The sequence below is a fragment of the Sparus aurata genome, chromosome 18, assembly GCF_900880675.1.
Source record: "Sparus aurata chromosome 18, fSpaAur1.1, whole genome shotgun sequence".
NCBI lineage: Eukaryota > Metazoa > Chordata > Actinopteri > Spariformes > Sparidae > Sparus > Sparus aurata.
In genome coordinates this window covers 17,849,484-17,872,102 of record NC_044204.1, presented here as the reverse complement: position 1 = coordinate 17,872,102, position 22,619 = coordinate 17,849,484, and the positions used below count along the sequence as shown (strand labels likewise).

The window sequence follows — 22,619 nt, the reverse complement described above, 5'->3', positions numbered from 1 at the left end:
TAAGTTGAAGCGAGCTGTGAATGGTGCAAATTTAAATGTGAGCAGAAGCGCATATTAAAGCCTTCCCTTTCATAAATGACATTTTTGTTAACCGCAGCTTAAGAATGATTTCTTTTCGAGTTGTGGGAAGCTGAACTTTGGGCGTTTAGTTGCAGGCTTCCGACAGAACTAAATGTCCAGTTAATTAGTTTCCAGCGTGCAGGGGTGGCCGCAAATGGGAGGCGAAAATAACGTCAGCCACGAACTGCTTTTCAAATTTGCGCAGCGGATGCCTTTGGGGGGAGCCAGATGTAGTTGTCAGAGGACAATAGATGAAAAATTCCTCTAATATCATTCCTCTTCTAAAGCATTACATTACAGCTGTCGTGGCATGAGGCTCTCTGGCAATTCGGCCTCTTGTGAGACAAACATTTTTATCTTGGGCAATAAGCAGCAACAGCTCCGCTCATGTAGGTACAGCACATTTCATTTATTGTGTATGATGTAATAGGCATACCCAGTGTGGTAAACATTAGAGGGGAATAGCTCACTGAATACAGTTATGAAAGTCAATAGGGCTGCAATAACATAAATCAATGGCGGACAACAGCCCAAAGCTCATGCAGCGTTCTACTAAATTAGGCATGTAACAATTACAGTGGTGCGTATTTTTTTTTCCCCCCCTCCCTCATGTGTGACCTTTGATTAAGGCTCTGACAGTCGCGGGGTAGAACACTTCATGCATGGGCGGTGTGATTACCGCAGGTAGAGCGAGGTTTGAAATTTACGAGCCAAACGTGTATATGTTCAATTTTGCGTGCACATGCATACATTTACGAGGTGGGTTTTGAGCAAGTTTGTGCAGCAAGGTGGGGGGTGGGGGTGGGAGCGGATGGAAGGGGAAGGGTGGATTAGTGTTGTGTTACCTGATGTCATTAAGACAGGGCCCTGCACAAATAATTTCACGGGTATTTGCTGTTTACAATCTTCTCTTCCGGCCGGGCTTAAACTGCGCCGCGAATTGCAGACATACCTCATATTCTCCTCCAAAATGTAGCCCGGGGGAGACAGATATTCTTTTCCCAAAGCCTTAAATAATGTGCTCCATAACATTTTTCATGTAGTGACCCTCTGTTCAAGGCAGCACTTTGAATATTTTAATACAGCGAGATCTTAAAACCTTTTTTTTACGGCACTCTCCCTCCGCATTTTTATTCCCCGGCCCCGGCTAAAATCGCAAAACAGTAGTGTATCAAAACAAAAGGAATTGCCTTTAATCCCTCCGCCTGGCGTTTACAAGGGTCATTATGGTTACTTTTGAAGACTTTATGCAAAATGATGAGCTAGGTAAAGCACCTTCAGAGGGGAACCCTTGGTAATTGACCTTGCTGTCTTGAGCCTAGTCAGCAAGCAATAAAGAATGGTTAAATGTTAAGGCAGAAACTAAAGTGCTTGAAGGGCTACACGTACTCTGCATTAACGAAATAATGGCCCAGCTTATTTCATATTCTGTGTGAAACCAAGGTCACCATTCTCTGTTGTTTAATAGGCGTGTGAGGGTGCAACGCTCCGGTTCGAGCAAGTGTGTGTCTGTGTATGTTTGCCTGTTTGAGGGAGAAAGAGACAGGAATGTGTGTGTGTGTGTGTGTGTGTGTGTGTGTGTGTGCTCATGCGTGCATATCTAAGTATCTGGGAGGCTTTTCATGGCAGGGAGAAAATGAATATTGGAATGATTACCAGTTGATTAACGATCCGGTTTAACAGGTATATGAAGTCTCTGATTTAACAATGCAGATATATCAGCTCAGTGATTAAAACTAAAATTAGAAATGCCGTGACAGGGCACCTGAAGCATTTAAATGATAGTCTCTTTGGGTAAGAGGGGGGGGGGGGCTAACATTTGGTTGATGTCACATGCCGAAGATGAATTCAGTCGCAGTCTAAACTCTTTTATTTCAACTCAAACCATAAGGATGTCCATTTATTTATAATCCTCCCCCTGCAATCACAAATAAATGTGACAGACTCTCAAAGGGATAAATGGGCTTATATTGCAGAGAGCCACTTATTCCACCAGTGTATTTAACTGCAGACGGAATGAATCAGCATTTGATTGTTTCAAAATCCAAATCAAATTGTTGCTAATGGAGCAATCCAGCTGTCAAAACTCCTCAGCGCGTCCCTTTGGCCAGTCCTGACATAAACGGAGCATGTGATTGGCCTAATTGAGATGACATTTCCTTGTTTCTATGGAGAAGGTCACCTCAGAGTCAGTCTGAGTAGGTGCTGATGTCGCTGCCACTTTTACTTGTCCCGTTGTACAAACAGACACAACCATCTGAAGCTATTAAAATCGTGTCAGACCACCCTCCTACGTCCTTCTGTGATTATCATCTATTAAGGCCCAGCACCACTGTGAAAGATCCTCTGTAAAGGCAGCCTGCTGACGAGTTAACAGGGGCGCGCTATAGGTTACACCTGCAAGTGTTAATGCAGTTGGTGACACATGAGAGACACCGCCAGGATCCCCTTGGGGAAACGCATGGAAACCTGCACTGACACCGCAAAGTGTTTTGCTTTATGTTTGCAGCAGTCTCCTAGGACTTGAACAGGGGGAATACAGATGATGAGGCTGGAATCAGTAAATACACATTTTAACTACTCCTCTCAGGGAGGCAGCAGCACAGGCTGCATCCGGAAAATTCAAAAAGTCCATGTGTAAAAAAAGGCAGTCAAACATGAATAGGCCTATATGTAATTCACTTGTAAAAAAAGTTTAAATTTGAAAAAAAGAAAAGTTTAATCTCTTTAATAATACGTGAAAATGCTAGTTAATTGTGAACAGTTCCAATGTACATTGGAATGACATCACATCTCATTTGAAAATGTGTGATTTCATGTGCCCTGTTTGGTTTCCACATGTGGATATACTAATGTACATGTGAAACAAAACAATTACACACAAATGAAATTCACATGTAAAAATGTACATTTCTTACATAGAACATTTCCCTCATATGTGAAAAAGGGCAAACTCAGACTTCCAGTCGTCATGTCAAATTATTGCAATTGTGTTTAATTCACGTGAAAAAATTATAATTTCTCATTCTCATAATATCATTTCAGATGTGAAAAATGCCCCAAAATGTTTTTACTTAATTCACATGTGAAAAAAAACAAAAAAGCTAATTTCAACAATTAAGGGAACCCACCTGTTTATGTTCTTGCTGAGATCAGAAGACAGTGAGAAGTGAGAAGACCACCTTCATACAGTATGTTTTGGTTATTTATATATACACAGCCAGGCTACTGTTGGCTTAGCGTAGCACAAAGAATCTGTGAGAAGGGTGCAATATATAAGACATTTTAGTTTAAAACCCATCAAATGTTTATGGAAGTAAATAGAATGTCAAAAAAATAACAGTTTTGACATTTGCCACAGCAAGGACTAAAGTAAGCAATGGAAAGATAAATTCATAATGTAAAGTTTTAGGATCATGGCAAGACAACGCAAACCAAGTCACTCTGGTCTCAGCAAAAACAAGACCTTAAACTTTTCTATCTAACGATAATCCATGTCATCTTAAAAATAAGCCGTCTGTCCTTTTCTAAATGATTGAACATCATCAAAGAAATAAGGAAGAAGTAAACCTGGTTGATCTGACATTATGCTAATGCCTCTTGATCTATAGTGTCAGCCAATCGTTGTATGTTAGCCAGCTAGTTAGATAGCGTTCTGCTAACATTAGCTAACATAAGACGTGACTATATAAAATGTGATCTGTCTGTAAAGATCGTGGCATCAATGTAATGTGACTTTTCATCGTTATGCCACATTTGAAAAGGTATTGATATTCAGCTGATGGTGTGTGCTGCCGCATCCTCACCCGCTCTTTACCACAGACGACATTTGTCTATGAACAAAAAACGGTTGACAGCCAGTTGCACATCATCCATAGTGCTGTGGACGGCAATGTGAAGAAATGTTGGTGCTTCAATTTGTTTTTAAGCAATTCTTTCATATATCTCAGGAGCGGATATCCATCTGTGTTTTTGTCATTTGGGTGAATCAGCCCTTTAAAACCTGCACTGAACCACGACCCTTTCTGTTTCATTAATCTCACCACTGAAAGACAAAGAGTTACACATACAGGACTTGACAAATAACAAGTTCAAGCCTCTCTTGTTGTGTCATCCGGCTGCTCATTGTTTTCCTCCGCCTGTCCCCCTTGACTCAGTGTTTGTCTCTGCAGTTTTCGTGCTGTCTTCATTCTACGTCCCATTGATATGTTGCGATCAATAGGACACAATTCAATTTACAAGTCTGTCACTAGGCAAAACAAAACTCAGAAAATGAATCATTGGGTGGCACTCATTGTTTGCTTTGTCCAATTATAACTGATTCTCCACCTGTCATAGCGTCTTCTCCCTCAATTCTGTTGTACACACACGCGCACGTAAACACACCAAAAACAAGCTGGTCCCAGCATACCGCGGGCACTTCATTCATTATTTCATGAGCAAAGCAGGGATCAGCCCCGCAGGACCGTCAGCCGGTGTCATGTGAGAGGCAGATCACAGTGAATCCCGCAAAGAGAAAATTACAGCGATGCATTCAGGTGTCCCCTCAGCCGTGCGCTCGGAGTGCTTCTGGGGGCTGAGGGGGAGGCAAAGTGGATGTGACAGGCTTAGATTAAATGCCAGAGACGGGGCGTTTCTCACACACACTACAGCCTCCTGGACAGCAGCCTAATTAGGCACTTCCATGCTCTGCCATCAGCTCTTCCAACAAAATGCTTCCTCCAAAAGCACATTTGTTAATGTACCAAAATGGAAAGAGTGCAGCACAGTGCTGCTCTGCACAGGAGAGACTAATCCTCAGTGCTTTTAATGGTCCAATCAGCTTTTTGAAATTCATTAATTGTGGATTGATTTTGCAATTTTCCCCTCTTTTACACCTGTTGACCAGCATCATCTCCCCTTTTGTGTGCATCTTCACAAGCCCATTTGCTTCAGTAATCTAGTAAGCGAGTGATCAGCTGCTCTGTGACACCCTGCAAGATTAAACGTAAGGCGTTTTTCTTTTTTTTTTCTTTTTTTGTTGCTATCAGTGCCCATATTTCTCGAAGAACTTGTCAGTCTGTATCGCCAAGAGAAGGTCAGGTGTTTTTCTCGAGCGCAACAGACGTAAATACCGTCTCTCCCTCTCAGATAAAGTGTTCTCTCCGTGGATATTATCACGCCAAGTATCAGACAGAATTCTCTCCTTTATATCTACTCTGATATCTTCTCATATGCCTCGTCGCAGACATGCTGGACAGGAAGTAAATCTGATTATGGAGTGCATGGGGTAATGTTCAATAATAAAAAGTATTATTTGCCGAGATCAATGTGTGTCGCCATAGCGATAAAGCACAATGAATGGAAAGTGCTGGAAGCCTGCAGTAAATTTTGATGCGTTGTGATATTGAACACATTGTGACAACATACTGCTCACCAGGGCTGTAAAACATCTTCCAACAGGCTGTTGAACATCCGCCCCGTTACATTCTTACACACCGTGACTGCCATACATCACGCCTGGGCCACGGCATGCAAAGGCTAAGTGTGTGAGGGATTACATGGCAAGAAGCAAAATAGGACAGCGCCACATATTCATCAGAGGAGAGTGGGCCCCCAAGTGTGTGTGTGTATATGTGTGTGTGTGTGTGTGTGTGTGTGTATGTGTGTGTGTGCGTGTGTGTGCGTGTGAATGAATGGTGTGCCGTGTTTGTGTGTGAAAGGAGGAGGGAAAGTTCAATCAATCACTCAATTAAAGCTGCGTGTGACAGTGACATGAAACCGTATGACTGATGGATGGACCAAATCTTCTAAAGTCCGAGGCTTAGAGCGCACTGCGGCTCAGCGACATTCACACGAACGATCAGCAAACCCCGGTCACGTTGAGTGCGACGGACACGCGCGCAGGAACTTCCACAGCACCCCGTCTACCTCCCGTTGCCCTGGACTGTGCGAGCCACGCTGCCCTCAAAGCCTCCACTGTTGGGAGGCTCAGGGTATTTAAGAATGTTATCTCTAATGCACAGATGTCTTAAAGGTCCCGGTGGAATGGGCTTGCAATTTTCCCTCCTAATTAAAAATTAATTAAATCGGCTGTGGCTCTAGCCAGGCATAAAGCTGAAGGCCGCGGCAGCCGCCACTGGAAACGTAATCATTTATTTAACTCAATTACAGGAAGCCACAGCAGGCTCCTCTGCCACGAGTCACCTGGAGAGTCAGGGTGGCTTTACCGAGCACGCCTAGCACTTGACCAACCTGTCCTCACGCACACACATAAGGTTTGATGCAACTTCCCATCGCTTGAGGATTCAGCGAGAAAACTCGAGCCAGCCGCTGTTTGTGATGCTGAACGCATCATTTCCCCCCTGTTGTGATTAATACATACATAGTCATAGAGATATCATTTGTCACCTGTTTTCCTTCCCTTCTCCCTGGGGGCTGATTTGGGGTGATTGATCAGAGATTCAGACACAGGATCAATAAGGCTTTCACCTCTCCGTTGGCAAGAGCAAGGGGCTCAGTGATGGCCCACTATGCTGTCCAATTATTCAGTAATGGAATACTGGAACCTGCCCAAGACTATTAACACACTGGACACTGGGGACAACAAGTAGCAGTGCTAATTGTTGGGTTATATTGTAAACTGTGACAACAGTGCACTGCCCTAATTCCCACCTTTTGTGTCTTTAGCTGCTGACACAGAAGTGCATACGATAGCACTTCTCTGTTAGACCTAAATATTCCTGGAGAGCAGACACAATTATTGCACTGCAGCCACTGTCTGTGCACAGCAGTTGCGACCCTTGCACTCGTTACGTGCCTAGTCGTCTGCAGTATTGACAGTCAGGGAATTTAAGCTCACAATGAGCTTACACTAATTGTCATTCGCAGACGTGCCTCAAATGTGAATGGATTCAGGTTAAAAACTGTTCATTAATTAAAGTCAACACGTCCCGTCCATAGGTAAATTCGGTTTGAGCTCTGCTCAAGAACTTTGTACAAAATCAACATGGATGTGAAATGTCTTGTGCACCGTGACCTCACTTGTTGAGTTTGCAAATGTCATTAGCAGAGGAAACAAAGGAAATCAAGTTTAAAGCGATCTTGTTGGCCCTATTTGAAAAGGGATAAAGATCTTGCTCCTAGGCCTAATCTTTCTCGTGAAAGAGACCCATTATGCGTATTTTTTTCTTCTCTTAAGTGTTTTATATATTATATAAAACACAGCTCCTGGCTATATTGACTTAAGTGTTTTATATATTATATAAAACACTAAATATATTCTATAAAATTAAAGAATTAAATATAAAATTTATGTAATTATATATTATATAAAATCTATTATATAAAACACTTAAGAGAAGGAAAATATGAAAAAGTATAAAAGCATAAAAGCTTCTGTTGGTGTGGACTTGGACCTTTTTACATCCACAAATTTTGTGCTCCTCTCTCCCACAGAAACACTCCTCCTTAAACGTCTCATCTGTGGTCCCGCCTCTAATTCTGTGACTTCTTGACATCACACATTTTCGCCATCAGCATTCCAGAGCTATTTGTTAAAGTACCAGAGTGCACCTAAGATGTGCATGCAAAGGGTGTCGAGTTTTTTTATCAGTATTTCTTAACAACAGCATTGTGAAGTTTTGCATTTTAAGCTGTTTTAAAAATTAAAGAATGTTTGCTCAGGCGTGTGTGAACTGACCAATCAGAGCAGACTGAATATTTGGGGGGGGGGGGGGGGGGGGGGGACGAGACTGGAGCTAAAACAGAGTGTTTTAGACAAAGGGGGATTATAGCGTTGCTGTAGGAACCCAAAATAAAAATTATGAACCTGAAAATGAGCATAATCTGTCTCCCTTAAAACTTGATTTGATATAAATTTTTTCTAAATGTGTCACAGCCTGGTGTGAATGAAATCAGACTCCACGGTTAAAGACATGTACAACACAGCCCCTGGCTATATTGACGGGGCTGCGCTATGATCGTAAGAAGCCTTGCTTAGTCGGACTCAACGCATCATCTGGTTGTTTCACTGCTCATTGGTTTGTTTGATTATTAGTTAGCCTGAAGAGAATTCATGTTTTTTTCAGACGTACATTTGTATGTATGAATTAGTTCTGCTACATCAGGACTCAGTGAGATGTCAGTAATCATAGCTCTTAGTGTGATATGCTACACCCTTTCTCATTATGAGCAAATCACATTATTCTGTTCTGGTGATCAACACCGTTTACAGATTTCTTTTTTTTCCTCCCTCCTCTGCTTTCAGGTTGCACCACGGTGGAGCTCAAACAACCAAAGACCACCTTCTACTACACTTGGTAATGCTCAATTTATTCAATTTATCTTTGAGGCACAACACAAACCTCCAACAGATACATTGCTGTTTCATACTCCCAGTATTGTAATGCAATATGTTCAGGCTTTGTTGAAGAGAAAGCGGTGCTCCGCTGGGAATCCGAGCGTTTGGATGTTTCAGTACCAAGTGTTACAGAGCTCACGATGATGTACACCAGCTCCAGACAGATACGAGCGTGTGATGTAGCTGCCTGCAGATATGCCTTTGGTTGCCTGCAAAGCAGTCTCTGTGGTTCAGGGACCTCGGGTGCTCTGTGCTCCATGAGTTTTCTGCTACATATCATCATATCATCGGGGCAGACCTTTCAGACTGAATGCTGTACTCTATCTCATATGCAGTACATGAGAATAAGGGAGGGAGTGTTTGTGTGTAAGTGTGTGTGTGTCTTACGTCAGAACCATACAGTCGCACGTTCAGAGATACAGCCGTTACTGCCTATGTATGTATGATCTGTATGTATTTGTCTTTCCCTCTGCCTGTTCAACCTGCACAAAGCCTCCCAAAAACAAACAGAAAAAAAAACAAGCAACAAATGAGCAAGTGAGAAAAAAACACAGGCAATAACATGGATATTGCTGTTATGAATCAACAAAATGTTCTTCGCGTCATCCTTTATTCAGCATGTGTAAAAGAAACGAGAAAAAAATAGACATGTCAAGCAGTCATGTTGTACTATTTTTGTGGTTTGCCAAGTGATTCAGTGTGTTTCATAACCTGCTATTTTCAACATAGCCACACACACGGATAGTGCATAGTGCTGTTGTTCATACCGACTGGTTAGGCCCTTCTCCAAAAGATAAATACAAAATAAAAAACTCAGCTTTTCACCACCTTGCTTGAAGCCACTGAATCAGTAATCCCATCACCAGCCTGTGTCAGTCTGTCTCATCCAGCCAGACTGGCCCTTGGGGTCCAGAATCAAAAGGCAGGCACTGCGAGGTGGCCAGTCAATGTTGCTTTTGTGTGGTGCCCAGTTCTGATCTTTGCTTTTTCTTGAGTAATTTGGGTGATCATCCAATCATCTACCATGGATAAGGCAACACAGATGGGTGGCAAATTGAACGTAAAAGCATCATTAAGTGTCTGTGTCAGGTTTTGGGCCACCAGTCTGCAAGCCTTGGCTTCGATTGTAGAGTATTTGAACTCCCTGCAGAGATGATCACCGATCTTCCAAACATTACCCGGTGTTTTGATGGTGCAAAGACACAGTAACTCCCAAATCTTTTGTAGACGCAGTGCTGGAAAATAACATGATGCATTCACACTACGATCCACATTTCAATGTCCATTTATTAACAATAAGTACCATTACAAATTTCAATCATCATATTAGGCAGAAATACTGAAAGTCTACTTAACTACTAACTCCCCTTATGTGATAGCTATTGGTTACTTTGTAGATCTCATACGTAGTTTTTACGTCATATTTTATCAGCTGATAAAACGTGATTCTGTGTAATAGATTCAAATAACCACAAGTATTAAACTGGCTCCCTCTCAGCCAGTTACAATGTTGAGTGCTGCTTAGCATTTGACATGAGTTGACATCAGCTATGATAATCCAACACAGCGTCATACCAAAACGACTGAATAGCTTAATTGTTAGTGACTCCCAAAACAACATGTATCACCGTTCCCAAAAACAACATGAACGTGACAGATGTGCCAGACCTTCCTCCTATGCTCGTAGTTTGGTTAGGTTTAGGGAAAATAACTACTTGGTAGGGTTTAGGAAAACAGGGTTGTTTTCGGGTTACTGTCTGTCTGACTTCAGTTAAGAACATACCTACGTTACCCAAGTAACTTACATAACTTTATTTATGGGATGTGACTCTAATATGATCCCACGTAAACAGAGCTCACAGCTGTCTCCTGAATGAAAGTCCTGTGTTTGTTTAACCCGACCATCCATCCCCAACCTACATGGGCTTTACTCTCTGTACTGCTTCTTCTCACTTTCTCCTTTGCAGCTGTGGTAATCGCTGCAGCCACTAGACGTCACAAGCATGAATACGGTCCGTAATAAGCTTCTTCCTTGGTCGACCTAGAGACTGAATCAAAATGTTATGGTGACAAGAACTTCCGGGCAGGAAATCCCTGGGTCACACATTAGCTTACATGGTGTTTAATGTGTCATTGTTCACGTTAAGTCTAAAGGTGATGCCTTAAGGTTACATGTTTGAAATATTGTCTTGACTGAGTCAAAAAGGACCTGGATGTAGGACGGGTCTTGGCCCAGACGAGACCCCAATCTGTTTCTCACTGATCAAAAAGATCAGCTGTTTTTCAATTATTTCTCAGGGAAACAAGAATGGATCTTTGTGAAAAGAAAAAGGGGTGGAGGTATGCTCTTTACTGAGTGCCGTTCTAGTTTATATTGGGTTTATCACTACGACTCTTCCGTGCACATTGTCATTTGATCTACTGTGGAAAACATAAGCAGCTTTCAGTAACCTTTTTACTCGTACTCTGAAACTGAAGCACCTAATGGAACTCAGCCATCACTCATGTCATTATTTAGACCTGCTCTTTTCGTACTGTGACAAATGATCATGCAGTATACCTGTAATGAAGCAACAACATATTTTATGTGCCTCCACTCATTCATTTAATGGCAGTGTGGAGCTGTGTAGCCTTAAATACTGGACAGCTCTGCTTTGGTTTAATGCAGATTTACATTAAAAGCAATAATCAGATTCTGTATTTCATTACGGGGATTGTAAACCAGAAATCAAAGCTTTCGGGCTTTTCTAGTTCCACAACACATCAGGTTTTAAATGTGCCCATTTCACCTGCAGTCAAATAAGAATCATTTGGGGACTTTGAACAAAAAGGTTGGATAAAAAATTGTAATGTTTCTGCTCATGGAATAAACTGTCTAAATGTTGGCTCCCCAACACCTGATAACAAAGTGTAATTTCATGACTTTTAGCCAAAGGCAAAGTCATTGGATTGACTAGAGAGTAAGGGATCCCAGCAGCATAGTTTGTCATCACTGCCCTTTGAGTCTCATTGGTTCATAAGTTTACCGCCCAAGGCCTTGTATTGTGTGACGCTGTGTTTTTTTTTTTTTTTTTTCAATCAATGAATAATTTTGTTGCCTAATATTACAGGCTGTGAGCTCTTCAAGCTGAGCTCGTACATGTGGGAAATTGGTTCTGGAAATGACTTTTTTTTTTTTGTATTTATGTAAATGTCACATTTCTCCTATTCAAAGTCCCAACCACTTCTGAAAAGTAATATTCAAACAAAATGCTGTTTAAATCTCACACAATTGCTTTATTACAGACCTCTCGCGCGCTGTACACACAAAGAAATGCCAGTGTGTGCGTGTGTGCTGGTTTTTGAATTGCTTTGATTTCCCTTTTTTTTTAAAAAAAGCACTTCCACTGCTCCATGGGGCTCACGGTCAGAAAAAGGACACAGGAACAAAACTGGAAATTCAATGCAGCTTTTTACGTGTGATTTTTATTTTTTTTTTTTTACCAGCTGAATGAATGTTTTCTCCATTTCCTGTGAATGTTTCTGTTACGGGTGCCAGGATTAGTACTCGAGTAACAAAATAGATGTCTGTAAAATACAGATAAAGATCAGCAGCATTGAAGACACATGTTAACCGTTCATCATCCAGATTGAATCTGGGGCTTTATTCCTCAGTACATAGTCAAAACATATTTTCCTGAGTGCCAGCTTCTGTTTTAGTCCATGTTTACCTAAAGTGCATATAAAATCCATATAACAATATTATTCATGTCAAATCCAAATTACCTCACAATATGTAAACCTTTCCCACATTTCTAGTGAGCATATTACAGTTTCAAGCATGTCAGGTAGCATGCAAATATAGTCTCACTCATTTTAATGTGATTCAAGGCTACTATATCAATATAGTGCAAATTACAGTAATCCCTAACTGTCTTTAAAGCAAACAACACGTATTCTAAAGTAACTCTGGACCTAGGCACTTACTTTACACATAACTATCACTCATGAGAAAATATGAATCATTTCAACTGCAAAATGAACTAAACCTCATATTAAGGTTTCACGTTTATATAACTGCATACTGTAAATTCTCATTTTAACCTTTTCCACAAATGAATACAGTTCTGTTACTCTTAACTGTTCGTTGAAGTTATTACATGTGCAGGAGCCCAAATAAAGTCCTTGCATTGTAAACATAAAACACAGCTACCTGCATGCGAGACTTTGCACAGGTGATAAAACCAACTAAACCCTATGCACCAGCGGTGTCTCCCTGCCGCGAGACAAAGGCAGAAACTTCGGTTTATAAAGTCCGACAGAAGTATCCGAAACGATCTCAAAGTATCATCACAACACTTGCTTACATAAAGTTTAGCTTATAGAAGTTGGCACTTATATTCTTTTATCAATTACTAACCTGTAAAATACAGGTAAAGATCAGCAGCAATGAAGACACAGGTTAACCGTTCGTCATCCAGATTGATTCTGGGGTACGGGCAAAAGATCCCCCCAAAACAACCTGGGGCGCAGTAGTTCCTGTGTCACATGTTCCACCTGCGTGCTGCTCACATTTTCCACACATATTTGTCACACATGAAAAATATAATAATTAGACGGTTCACCATATTACTACGCAAAATATTAGGCCCAAGACATTAAAGGAAATTACTTTTCATCTTATCAAATTAAATAAACACCAAAAGTGGTCACTACATTTTTGGGGTGCACCACATTTCGCCCCTGCTGGAAAAACCAGTATAGACCAGCACCAAAACACAACATGGTGACCCAGCAAGACCAGCATATGTGATGTTTTGGCACTGGTTTTTGCGTTTTTTTTTTCCCAGCAGGGCAGTGTGCGACACAGTAATGGTAAAGATATCAGGTGTTATCTTGAATCCACTGGAAAGGTCAGGTGGTGAATTAATAAAAACATGCTGCAGTCGCTTTTGGCTTTAATAATGTCAGCGTCTTAATTAACTCACCTATCACATGTCAGGCAGAAAATCCGTTTCCACTCAGAAAAATATCCGTGAAACAATTTAACAAGGTTAAATCCAAGTGACAGAAGAGTTTACGGTATGTGTGCGGGTGTGTGTGTGTGTGTGTCCATCACTGCCTTGGCTTGTAGGCTTTCATTACACTGACAGGCTGCGTGTGAAAGTGTTAACGGAGAAGTGTTTCACACCTTCCCAACTGATGCCTCATCACAGAGCCACAGCACCGTACTCTCACCCCTCTGTGATCATTGAGGCCTTCTGCATCAAAGTGATGGTCTCAACATTGACACATTCATTCAAATCCAGTCCAGAGCGTTATCAATTGATATGTTTTGAAGTTACAGTCTGCACAAGCACAAGCACACACACATACACATGCACACATGCGCGCGCACACACACACACACACACACATTCTCACTGTGTGGATGCAACTCAATACCGCGGACTTACGAGCCGGACCTGCCCCTTCACTTCTTGTTCCCATCAAACTTGGCATGAGGCTGCAGGGTTTTTTGTGCCACAGAACAGAACGCTCCATGAATAAAATACCACGTCTGTTATTTTTAATTTGACACACTTTTTAAAGAAACTGAAAACTTGATTTTGAACTTCAAGAGACACGGTCACATGGAAGTTATAAGAGCGTCCTGAGCTTCCGTTACGTGGCGTGTTTCCAAGTGAAACAGAATATATTTACAGAATGAATATGAACATTTTAATTGGATCACTCACATGTGTAAACCCACTGTGACATCACCCACTGGTTTGTTGAATCCTGTTTTAAAGGCTCAGTTGGCTTGTTTTTTTTTTTTTTTGAGGGGGGGAGACAGAAGTGACTATATTTGGGTGGAGATTTGGAGGGTTGAGGTCAGGACATGCCCTGGTACCAACCTGTCAATCACAAAGTAGCCACACCCTCAAGAATGCCCTGATTTATCAGCTGTTTTACTTTAAATGAGATCTTCCTTCACAAAATGAACGTAGTGCTGTATTGAAGGAGACTTAAACTACAGAGATTGAGACTATAAACTCATTAGAGAACTGTTGACTGAGGTTACAAATAAAGTAAGGAGCATGTTAAGATAACATACAATATGACTTTTTATTTTTAAACTAGGATAGTTGGCCCCTGCAGGCCACTACAAAGAAAGAAGGTTTAAAGCAATTTCGTAGTGGTAGGACGCAACCCAACTCCTGGTCCAAGCTCCGGTCATCTCACGACTGGACCACTGCAACTCGCTCTTGGCTGGACTCCCAGCCTCCACTACTAAACCATTGCAGCGTATCCAGAAAGCTGCAGCATGCCTCATTTTCAATCTACCCACATTTTCCCATGTAACCTCCCTCCTCCGTGACCTTCACTGGTTTCCTGTTGCGGCCCGCATCCGATTCAAAACAATGGTGCCTCAAGGCCATCAACGGAACTGCACCTGTCTACCTCCAAACACCAGTATATGTGTAAGTATATGCACTTGTATGTTCTTACCCTTAGCACTTAAAGCATAGCACTATGCACTTAAGGTATCCTTGATAAATAGCTACGATGCTCAGATGAGGGCTTGAAAATTGTTTTGATTTTTTCTTTTTTACGTTATCGCAGTGATATGTCATGGTTTCTTTCTTGTGACAAATGTACTTATTGTAAATCACTTTGGACAAAAACTTCTGCTAAATGCCCTAAATGTTAATGTTCCACTTTTTATCCTAATTCTCTGTCCATATTTTATGCAGACAATGATCACTCAGAAATGGGCCGTAGCTTTACAAATATACATCCCTCGGACTCTTGCTCCCAACAGTGATAGATCAGGGGACAGAAGTTTTTAGCTAACCATCATCTGAACAAATATGAGACACTCTGCTAGCTACTATGACCTCCGAGCTAACAGTCAAGTGCTCACTCCAAATCATATTTATTGGATAAATGTACAGAAAGGCCACTAAGTTCAGAATGAGGATATTGAACAAACAAGCTAAAAAAAATTATAAATCTTTCGAGTCTGTCTCGAAACCACAGTCAGGTGCCCTCGTGAAGGTTGCATCGGGTTGTGTCGCAGTTCAAAACAAAAAGGAACCTGAGAGCACGACTCATCAGGCAGATGTAAGACGTTAACAGAGAGGTAGGAAAGTTCAAGGATACTAGAAATCCCTGCTGTCAAACAAAGTACAAAGGGGGTCAGGCCAGGGCAGAATCTGAAATACACAGTCTGGGTCAAAAACTAGCTCAGGATCAAAAAACAGGCAGGTAATAATCAGAGTGCTGAAAGCTAAGGCACAAAGACGGTCTGGCAGAGAGTGGAAAAGGACTGGTAATTATATAAGGGAGCCAATGAGGGAATGAGAAACAGGTGAGGTCAGAGCAGGTGAGGTGATTCTACTGGCGGGAAGGGCAGGATCAGAAATGAACATGGATGTACATACAGCCACACTGAATAAATTAATGATGAACGAGCAGAGTACAACTCAAAACTATGGCTGCTGTAATCATTCCTCCTATTCTTCATGTGTATTAAGAGATCCCTTCATAATGCGCTTCCATTGTAGGTGATGGGTGACAAATCCACAGTCCTTATATAATAATAATAGAATGTAATGTGGGTCTTCAGCAGCCTGAGTCGACAACAAAATTCATATTTTCAAAAGTTACAGACTGTATTGTACAAAATTCTCTCTTTGTGTCGATGTCCTTCCACTGTAGTTCAAATACACCTCTCCAGGGGAACACAAAGGAAATTCTGTACCAAAAGGACAGTAACTTCAGAATATATCAGGTTGATCTGTGTGACTCAGACTGCTGAAACCTTATGTTAGCTTCCATGGACCAAGGACCAGAGTCAGACATCACTTACATTGTAAAACGCTTTCAGGAAGGATCATTCAGTGATCAATGTGGACAGACTGTTTATATGATTCACATGTCAAAGACGTGCACAATTCTTTAAAGGGGACTTCTGGTATTTTTAAACCTGGGCCCTATACTTATATGTTTTGGTATGTGAATGATTCTGCCAAAAGTTTTTGGAATCGGTCCAGTAGATCGCCTCAGTCGGCAAGTGAGGTGAGCATTTACAGCTGTTGCCTCATCTAGATTATCAAAATCAGTTAAATATCTAGTCATGAATTTGTAAAATAAATTCTTACTGGCAGTTACTGTAAGTAAACTCCAAACTCCTCTCTCAAACTCGGTGACTCACGTTTCCAGAGCTGTATTGCTGCAGCAACTCACCCCTCATGTGAGATTTCAGAACGAGACTTCTCCTTGATCCTTGATCCTATTAGTTAACAAAAAGGAGTCCCTTTGTAGGACTTGTTCCTGTAATGTTGTCAGACATTTGAAACAACAACTTCAGGATTTCAAACAAGCACTTTTAGCAGACGTGACTTTGAAAGTTGCGGTTGCCCCAAAGGATTACATTGCAGCTATTGCAGCTTTCTCATGACTGCCAGCTGAGGCGATCTGCTGGAGTGAACACTTTGGGTGAATACAAATCATTTCCACACCAAAGCATGAAAGTAAAGTGCCAAGGTTACAAAAATCCAGAGGTTTTTTTTTCTATTAATGAATATGCATAATTAAATAAGAAACAAAAGAAAGTTCAATTAAAAAAACAGAAAAGTTGTAACACTTCAAAACTCTGGTGTGTGCGGTTGTGGTTTAATTAGGTTTCATGGCCCTGCAGCATCAGCAGACAACCCAATGGCTGTCAGCAGATTCTGATCCAAATGTTGCCAAATTTTGATTGATGTACAGAAGTGCCTGACATCACATTCTTTAAAAACTGAGTCCTACCCACTTCAATCCATAGATAAGAGCACAAACAAATACACACTTACACAAATCTCAAAGTTTAGACAACCTAATGTGCTCCTCACAAAGCTTATGAAAAAATAAAATAGGCTGTCTGAGGAAATGTGTTTCTGGGGCCTTTAAGCAGGAAATCAAACTGTTTTGGCTCATAGCCCTCTTTGTGAAAGGGATGAAAACATTTGAGCAGATGCATTTATCTTTAATATATGAAGAAATTTTAAACACAAAGAGAGAGCTAAAAATCCTCCGTCTCAAGGCTTTGTAAGCAGCGGGAACATGATCATTCAGAGCTGAATTGATAAGTCACGTAAGTCAAGAAACTATTGTTGTTCTCTAACCCATCCACACTCTTCTCAGTTCTTCTGAGTAATTCAGAGCCAAAGTCAGTCACAGCTGAATTCTCTTTGTGATACATTTAAATAGACAAACAGTGCAAAAATAACTTATTGAGAGTCTGGCCCAGAGACCAAGGCACAGCTAGAATTTTATAAAACTACATGAATTGTGACTTTCTGGTCAATACATTATTAATCTGTTTGAATAACTTGATCCTTTGGAAAGATAGAAACTTCTGTCTGAGTCATAGAGCTTCTTTCAAGGACTGGTGGTTTATCTGATATCACTGGAAATCCACCTTACATGCAATTGGCGGTCTTTAAAAGCCAGGTTAAGGAGTTGATGATAGCCGTACCAGTCACTCTCAAGATCATCTTTTCTATTCACCTTTTAAAATGTTAATATTTAAAAGGAGGCATATTTTTTCTTATTTTCAGGTTCCTTTTTTGAATAGGGTTACTACTACAATACCCAGGTAAAAAAGTAGTATACTTTAGTGTATTAGTAATATGAATAAAGTACATGAAGTATATAACAAGTATGCTTCTCGGTTTTTGTGCTTCATTTGAAGTGTATTTAATATGTACTTTAAAAAGTATACTTCAAAATAGATGTAATTAAGTTCAACTTCAGAGTCCAAAAAGCAAGTATACTAATTTTTGTAATAATCAAATTGTTTTTTAATTGTACTTTTTGAAAGTGTACTTTGTTGTTAGTGTATTTTAAATTTTATAGAAGTTTAGTTTTTTTAAGTGTATTAAATTCAACATACTTGGAGTGGTAATTCAATGTACTTATGGGAAGTATCATTTTTTGGAAATCAATTGTTAGTATACTTTTTAAAGTGTACTGTGATCTCACTTTATTGGAAGTGTTACTTCTGTATACTTTATACAGTACACTCTAAAATAAGTGTATTTTTAGTGGCATATCAGAGTACTTTTACAAAATATGTTAAAATACAAAAAATTATAGTGGTAATTTAGTGTACTTTTAGTAAGTACACTAATTTGTAATACAGAGTTAGTATAACTTTTGAAAGTGTACATTGATTTCACTTAATCAGTAGTGTGATCTTAGTACACCGTAAACAAAGTGCACTACAATATAAGTGTACTTTTATTAGCATATCAAAGTAATTTCAGAAAATATGCTAAAATGCAAATGCTCTTAGTGGAAATGTATTAATTTACTGTATCCTACTAATGGAACGTGTATTTACATTGTTAGGCTGATTTCTGAAAGGGTAATATGATAAAATGCTGCAGTGTGGACTAAGTAAGTATATTTTGTTCAAATAATATTTTTTCATTAGGCTCTACGTCTTGTCGAGGGAGCATACAGGTGGCATATTTTAAAAATTATTGTTGTCGAGCAGTGCAAACAGATCAAGATTCAAGACGAATGGACCCAGGAAATGGACCTACTCACCAATCGGTTCCCACATCCAATCAGCGTGCGCAGCATCATCGACATCCAATCACTATGTTACACTGCCTGAACGTATCCAAATTGACAGTTAATATTTGAAATTCATCACTGATACACAGGCGGTAACATGGTAACTTAACTTTAGCACAATGTATGGGTTGTTTTATTTCGTAGACGGGTCCGTTATTGCATCTATTATACAGGATGCATATAGAAATGTAGGTATTACAGTCACCTGCATGGAAGACCTCCAGTCCAAGGATGGCTGGATAGAGGTGATCTTGCCTGCTGAACTGCCAACAGGTGCGCGTGCCAGAAGGGAGCGCGATTTTGGTAAGTGATGGTTTCAACCATTTTAATATTTTCTGGTATATCTAACGTTAAGTTACCCAGGAACTCTGTTGACATAGGCTTAGCTAACGTTAGCTACAGCTTGATGAATTGAGTCATTGAACACAGCAGGAGAGAACGCAACGTTAGCCAGCTAAAGCTCCGGTGGAAAATCATTAACGTTAGCTAACGCTACCATTAACGTTAGCCTAACATTAGCTAGATATTGTTACGAAAGTTAGCTGCTAGCTTGTACAGCTAACGGTAAATCACAAAAAAAGATATATATATATATATATATATATATATGGATAGGATAGAAGATAGGATATATGGTCTTCCTTTGGTCAGTTTGGCAAAACGACTGGCCAGGACAAGGGGATGATGAATCAAGGAATGACTGTTAGCTTGATTTATGACTTAACAGTAATGGAGCATTGTGATTCCACTTTACAAAAAATAAAGTAGAGTGTGTTTGCCATGGGAGTTACATTGTGATTTTTTGCAAGCTGGGTGCACAAGCATTTAGCAGATTTAGCCAGCAAATATAAATTTGAAATGATAAATATTACTTAAAAGACTGTGAAACAAATCAAGTTAGCTTTTTTGTAATGCCATGCATGTTAAGTCAAGATTAGGTCTCCTGTTACAAATAGCCTACTATCAGAGTGATGGATGGATGGAGGTGGAATCTCGGAAAGTGTGGTGTAGTAGTAGCCTAGTTGCTATATGAAGAAATGCACTAAAGCTATTAAAAAATAGTCTCTACAGTTACTTAAAGGAGAAATCCGGCGAGTTTTCACATACATCTCCATTTCTCGAGGTCAACGAGTACTGTCGGTACGAAACAATTGTTTTCGTTTTGTTTTGTACCAACAGTAATCGGTGACCTCAAGAAACAGAGATCTTTGTGAAAACCCCCCTTAAAAGTCTGGTGGTTTGTGTGGAAATTTTCAAAATCATTCTCTTAAACAAGATGTACGTTGTCAGTCTGGTTCACAGACGGTCCAGATGGGTGAGGTGCTGAAGAGGGACCTCAAACAGCAATGTACAGCACAAGTCGAGTCTGATTCCAACGACACATGTTGCAACATGTTTGATCAACCCAAAAAACGTACACCGGGATGTTTAAAAATGTAACCGCCTTCATCAAATAATGTGCAGAGTTCCCCAGAGACTTGTCAGAGTTTACAGTGGTGGATAACCTATTGGTGCTGACATGCATGTAATAGTGCACTTTGAGCTTGCATTGAATTATGTCCCAATATCAAAGTCCAAACCCAACCTAAAAACCTATGCCCTTGGTGCTCAGGGTAAAGCTTCATGTGATATAGCAAAACTGCATTTTTGTGATTTATACACATACACTCACACCATGAAAATTGTGTTTTGGCGTGTGTATGATTAGGAGTGTATAGCTGCCCTTTTTGTTTAAGGTAACTAGCTTGATGTTTTCTGCATAGGTGATTGTGACCAGTGACGAGAAGGACGCCATCCCTCAGGTGGAGTCTCAGCGGCCAGGGGCAGCACCTGCCGATTTTGTTGAGATGGACAAGGACACATTAAAGGCTCTGAAAGGTGGGTGGGTGCATATGTATGCTAGTGATGTCAGGGTTATCTCTGCCACCACCTGAACCCTCCCATACACCTGTAGCCATTGTCAATGAGGTCATGAAGTGAATTCAAGACATGCACCCCGCTGTTAATTTGAAAAACATGAATGTTACGTGTTATGTCTTAGAATACAGACCCGACTTCCCACATTACAAATTTGAAAATAATTTTGCCATCATTGTCTACTGTTAATACTCCTTGTTTGAATTTCACTGATTGAGCAATATGGCACAAGTGACAGTGGGGTTGGTGCGGATATAACCACAAGGCCTCTGGCAGACTGGTGCAGGTAACCACAGCCGTGGGTATCTGTACCGATACCATGACCACAAGTGCCATATTGCTTTTATATATCAGTTCCACTTCCATCACGTTTAAGATATCAAATTGTGTTTTCAGTCATTTATGTAGATGCATTATTTTTTTATCTATTCATTCATTCATTCATTCATTCATTCATTCATTTATTTATTTATTTCATCCACTCCAAGAAATAGTTCTAATCTTCCATCTCTGTTGCTAAGCATTCACACAAAAATGTGTAGTAGTTACTTGCAGGGTTCCCACAGGTCCTGGAATTTTTGGAACATCATGGATTTTCAGGAAAGGTCAGGGAATGATCATCTTTGTCATAATTATGAATACACATCCATTGTCGTGATTAATTTATTTGTTTGTTGTGCTACTGTTGCATCTCTAAAATTGTATGTTTTATTCTATCTGTTACTTTTTGCTGCCCTGTTATGTCTCGTGCTGCTGACCTTTTTGGCCAGGTCACCCTTGCGAAAGAGATCCCGATCTCAATGGGCTTTTATCTGGTTAAATAAGGTTAAATGAAATAAAATAAAATAAATTGACAAATCCACTTTTATCATTAATGATTGTATTTCAATGTTATATATTGTCTATCTTGTTTTAATTCATGTCCATGTCTCTTTCCTGTTTTCACAGATGCAGTGAGGGAGCAATTCCCCAACACACAGGTGACCGAGATCTGGGCCCTTCTACGGAGGAAGTGCAACAATGAGAGCTACAATGCCTTATCTCATAATCAGAGTTAGATGTTGTTCGTTGAAGTTAAAGGCTGTTTGCTGGTGCTGTGCAATACCTGCTTTTGTATTAGTGTATCATCTTTCTTGTGAGTGTGTTTGAGTTGTTTTCCCCTTTGTGTCAGTTGTGTGATCTATGGCACAGAATTGTGATGTGTAATTATGTCCCTGTTAGTGTTAATTACTATCATCATTATATGTCCTTTGCTTGAATTATGTATCTTTGTTTGAAGTGTAATAAAATTCCTTTTCTGAAATGCAATTTGTAATCTGTTGATGCAATGCACTTGAAATGTATTGAAATACAATACACTTGTAGTATAATAGCAACATTTATGCTTAAGTATAACAAAATGGGGATAAAAGTACAGATGAAATATACTTCAAACACAATTGTTTTCAAGAAAACAATATAATAGCATTGCACTTAAAGTATGTGTCTATGATGTTTAGGTTGTTATTGAACTTCACTTTAAATACATTATCATTGTCATAGTGGGACACTTTAAAAGCACTAAATATAGTAAGGAAGTGTATTTGTAGATCACTTGAAATATTAAAGAGGCATACTAAATTAACATAGTTTATAGTAATAGTAAGTATGATAACAGTATGTACAAAATGTACTTAAACACAACTGTAAGTTGAGCTGCAATGCCTTTTTA

The 22,619-nt window shown here is 40.0% G+C and overlaps 1 long non-coding RNA gene across 1 annotated transcript; it reads left to right on the top strand.

Moving 5' to 3' along the window:
• Positions 1–19,085: 19,085 nt before the first annotated feature.
• Positions 19,086–22,211, top strand: LOC115568847 (uncharacterized). The gene is made up of 3 exons (XR_003981451.1): positions 19,086–19,294; positions 20,755–20,869; positions 21,857–22,211. It is a non-coding gene; the product is annotated as an uncharacterized LOC115568847 (long non-coding RNA).
• Positions 22,212–22,619: the final 408 nt, after the last annotated feature.